At 54.3% G+C, this 4,761-nt stretch overlaps 1 protein-coding gene across 2 annotated transcripts in view; it reads left to right on the forward strand.

Moving 5' to 3' along the window:
* ARHGAP30 (Rho GTPase activating protein 30) overlaps positions 1-4,761 on the forward strand; it is a 13,507-nt gene continuing 8,746 nt past the window's right edge. For both annotated transcript variants that reach the window (XM_034667277.1, XM_034667278.1), the window contains exon 1: positions 1-446. The gene's annotated coding sequence lies outside the window, so the exon portion shown is untranslated. The remainder of the gene's footprint in view (positions 447-4,761) is intronic.

Consider the following 4,761-nt stretch of genomic DNA (forward strand, 5'->3'; position numbering starts at 1 on the left):
CAAAGATGCTCTAACAGGAAGCGGGTTGGAGGAGCTGCACGGCTTCCTGCTCCCCTAGGGCTGAGCAGGGCCAGAGGGGCGAGTGCCAGCCTGGGCCACGAGACACAGCCTCTCGCCAGGGTCCTGGCAGCTTCCTCTTCCACAGCTACTTCCGTGTAGCCGGGGGCCCCAGAGGCAGAGGCAGGAGCCTCTGCCTGTTGCCCAGGCCACCCTCCACCCCCCAGTTCGGAGCCCTGCCCCCTGGGGCCGGGCCAAGCCCAGAGGCTGGCTTGGGATCCTATGGGGGACTGGTAGGGCAAAGGTCTTGGGGGGGCAGAGGTGGCCGGGCCAGGGCCTGGGGGCTCCAGCCATGAAGTCTCGGCAGAAAGGAAAGAAGAAGGGCAGCTCGAAGGAGCGGGTGTTTGGGTGTGACTTGCAGGAGCAGCTGCAGCGTTCGGGCCAGGAGGGTAAGGAGGCGGCTCAGGGCCGCTGCTGGTGGGGGGCATGGAGCTTCTCCGTCTGGTCCAGTCCGAGGGACAGAAGCAGCGCCCAGGTGCTCATGGCGGAGGGGCAGTGGCTTGGGGTCAGCACCCAGGAGGCCGAGGAGCAGGTGTGGCAGGAAATGTGGCTGAGCCGGGAAGGCAGGGGAGCCCCCGTGTGTAACTACCTGGCGATGGGGCAGTTGGGGGTGAGGAGGGAGAGATGAGAAACCGAGAGAAGTAGGCAAAAGAGAGGTGACGGCATCACTGCTGGGGACAGAGCGGGAGGCTGGGGGGAAAACCGGGTCAGCAGAGAAGTGATGGAAGGACCCATGGATGGTCCTTGGGTCTGAATGGAAGGAGACAGGAGAAGGGCCCCAGGAGAATCTGAGGGCGGCACTGGGGGGGGGACGGGGCTTTCCTGGTGGCAGCAGAGCGCCCAGGGGCGTGGTCGCGGGACTCTGGGCCCTCTACAGCCTTGCAGGGCCACAGGTGAGGGTGTGGGGTGGGAACTCCCTCCCCCAGTCTCCGTGACCCTCCCTGTGCACAGGAGGAAGGGGTTCAAGGTGCAGGGCAAGGGGAGAAGCTGCCGAAATGGGGGACACGAGTAGGGTAAGAGAGATGCCCTGAGACTGGTTGGAGGATAGGGGTGCAGTGTGCAAAGGGGTGGATGTGGGACTATCTGTGGGGCCTGTCTACGGCTTCCCTGGGTTCTCTAGAGGGGTTCAGAAGCCAGCGGGACCAGGGACAACCCTGGGATCACCCTGGCATGGAGTAGCCACTCACGAACGTAGCTTGATTTGATTTGAAATTGACCGCAGGTGTCCTGGCTGCCCAGTCCGCCTTGTTTTTGGCACTTCGAGCTCCTCCCAGAGCAGGGCACGTTTCCCCCACCCCCCCACTCCACCACCCCACCCCACCCCAATCTGTCATTTCCTCTTTGTCCTCTCCTCTGCTCTGGGCTGTGGCTCCTGCAGAGGAGGGAGGGTGATGGTGGTTCCTAGCTCATTTCCTGCCCTTAGCCCCGCCCCCTTGTCCCCAAACACCTCCTTCCCCTTTTCTCCTCCCCCAGAGGCCCCCATCCCCACTGGAAGGGAAACCCCAGGCCCCAAAGAAGAGTGTTACACAGCTTCAACTGTGAAGGCTCTGCTCTGCCTTTCTCTTCTCCCTCTGCAGAGCCCAGCCACCCGCACAGGGCTGACTCTTGAGAACCATGACTCTTGGCCAAGGGCCACATGATTCAATGGGGCTGACGTTCTCCCACTTCTCTGCAAACCCTCAGTTTCGTCTCCTTACCCCGGTGCTGCCCTTCCCTGTGGCCCCTGGCAGCCCTGTGTTGAAACACAGACACCACCCCCCCCAGCCCGCCCAGACCCCACTCCTGCGTCCCCTCCCTGCCTCCGTCTGCTTTCCCAGCCTGCGAGGGGCATGTTCTTTGGAAGGCATCTGGTTGCTGGGGCCTGGTCCTAGTGAATTCCGGAGGAGAAAAGCCCCTCCTGCCCCTCAGAACCCCACCGGAGCCCAAGGGTGGCGTGGTCTTGGGCATGAGCAGTAGCGGCAGCCCCCCCATCCCCTTCCCCTGGCACAGACAGGTGGGAAGTGAAAGAACAGAGAGAGGCTGGCAACGGCTTCTCCCTCTAACCCAAGACTCCACACAGAAGAAAGCCTGCGCTAGTGGAGATCTGTGTTCCTGCTGAATTTATCCTCCCAGGTTAGCTTAGTTCTCGCTGTCCTCACCCGCTCCCTCTCAGCGCCCTGTCCCTGCTCCTGGCCCTAGGAAGGCAGGTCTCTTCCTTCCCCAAGCCCTACCTGTTCTGAGTTCTTCCTTTTCCTAAATTTTATCTCTTTGCTGCCTTGTTCAGGTTTCTGATGCTCCAGGTCTGTAAATTCTGGGCCCTCGTCCCTGCCCTGCCCCTATCCCCTGATGTCTCCACTGCTTGGCTCCATCACCTCAGCCCTGTCTCTCACATTCATCTCCCATCCCATGGCTCTGATCTCTAGCTCCTTGACTCTTCCTCCCCCCTCTGGCTGTTATCTCTCCCTCATCTCCTTGACCCATTTCCTCTGGGGCTCTGATTCCTTCTTTTCTTTCCTTTTCTCTTTCTTTCTTTCTTTCCTTCCTTCCTTCCTTCCTTCCTTCCTTCAAGTTTATTTATTNTCCTTCTTTTCTTTCCTTTTCTCTTTCTTTCTTTCTTTCCTTCCTTCCTTCCTTCCTTCCTTCCTTCAAGTTTATTTATTTAATTTAGTAATCTTTACACCCAGTGTGAGGCTCGAACTCCTGACCCCATGATCAAGAGTTGCATGCTCTTCCAGCTGAGCCAACTGGGTGCCCCTGGGTGGCTCTTTCTTAAGGAGACTCTCACTCCCAAGGTCGTGTGTGTGCACCGTTGGCACTTGCACAGCCCTCCGAGTGCGTGCCTGCTTAAATTCTGCACTCTCATGCCTTCCTTGTCTTACCCAAGTCCTGGCTCTGGGGTGCAGGAGGGCAAAGGGTGTGGACACCGGGCCATACGAGGAGGGTTTAAAATCGTGCTTGATAGGTTTATTGATTATTTCCTTCATTCTGTATTTCCGTCTTACTTAATTACTCAGTTCCACCAAGAACTTGGAATGGAAGTGTGTGGGTAACAAGCGCGTGGGATTCAGGTCTGTCACAGGGAGGTACACAAAACTGTGACAAAATTGTGACCCAAATCCCAAAATTTTACAAAAAGATAGAATAAAATGAATGAAGGAATTGGGTTGAAGGAGAAACAAGAGGAGGAGGTAAGATCGGGAGCCAGAAATACCTATCGTGTGATGCTGTATGGTTTCTAGATGTGGGCTCTGAGCTTCCTGGTGATTCAAGTAAAGAGATAAACATAATCAGGTATGAGACTCGTAAAGCCCATTAAAAAAAACAAGATGGCTGAGGAAAAGCAGCTCTTTCTGACACTGAGAAACGAGAGGTATTTCTTTGGTGAATCTTGGTTCATTGAACTTAGTCCTTTTCTTAGGCAATATTGCCTATTTCAATCTCCAACGGATGTCACCAAACCTCATAACTGATGGATTACTTTGCTGAGTCCGGAGTAAACCATTATGGAGCACTGCTCTGTTCCAACACTGTGCTCCCTGCTGGGGAAAATGTTACTATGTGTCCGAAGTGTAGACACAAAAGAAACCAGTGATGATGGAGTGCGGTAAGTACCGTAATACAGTTAGAAGCAAAGGGTTCTGAATCGGAGATGATGTTTGAAGTGTGTTTTGAGGGGTCTTAGGAGTTGACCAGTGGAAGACAGAGGGAAGGGTATTTCCAGGCAAGGGGGTAACATGAGTTATGGTACCAAGGCTTGTGCACGGAGTAGCAAAGGGCTGGTCAGAAGGTTTGTCGGGGGGGCACCTGGGTGGCTCAGTCGTTAAGCGTCTGCCTTCAGCTCAGGGTGTGATCCCGGCGTTCTGGGATCGAGCCACACATCAGGCTCCTCTGCTGGGAGCCTGCTTCTTCCTCTCCCACTCCCCCTGCTTGTGTTCCCTCTCTCGCTGGCTGTCTCTCTCTCTGTCAAATAAATAAATAAAATCTTTAAAAAAAGAAAAATGAAGGTTTGTTGGGGAATTGACGGGAGCTGATGCTGGGATAGGAGCTGGGTCCAGTTTGTGAACGGTCTTAACCTACTGTGTGGAGTTTATGTTTCATGATAGATCTGTGAGGGGAGCAATGAAGATTGGGGTGAAGCAAGATGTTTATGGAGCAAAGGATTTAAGGCAGTGAAGGCTTCAGAAGAATAAATATGTGGCCTCGTGAAGATGGGAATTCACACTTGGTGTTGGACGGTTTCCTGTGTCTGAGACACCATGTCAGAAAATACGAGAGACATCAAATTGGTCACTCTGTTTGGGCCTCAGAGAGGGCACCAAAAAAAAAAAAAAAGGTCATGTTTAAAGCTTGTCCTTAAGGAGCTTACAGTCTAGTAACAGGGGAGGGGGCCCGGGGTTCGGAGAGAGTACAACTCCTTGCACACTTGGATTTGGACACACTTGGATTTGGACCCCTAGCTGGGTATACTGGGTACTTGCTACTTCTTTGACCCTCAGTCTTCACATCTATAAAACGGGCACTAGAATACCTAAGGCACAGTGCTTGGCACATAGGTGTCATAGCTGTTTCTCTCCTGAACTGACCTGTCCCAATTTTGTGCACCTTCCTATGACAGACCTGACGCCCACGCACTTGCTTACGAGAGGGGGTGCTTCACAATAGTCCCCGTCAGCTCTGCCCCATTTGGGTCGGGACACCTAATATTCCTTCATCTTTTTTTTTTTT

Source organism: Ailuropoda melanoleuca, chromosome 8 (genome assembly GCF_002007445.2).
Source record: "Ailuropoda melanoleuca isolate Jingjing chromosome 8, ASM200744v2, whole genome shotgun sequence".
NCBI lineage: Eukaryota > Metazoa > Chordata > Mammalia > Carnivora > Ursidae > Ailuropoda > Ailuropoda melanoleuca.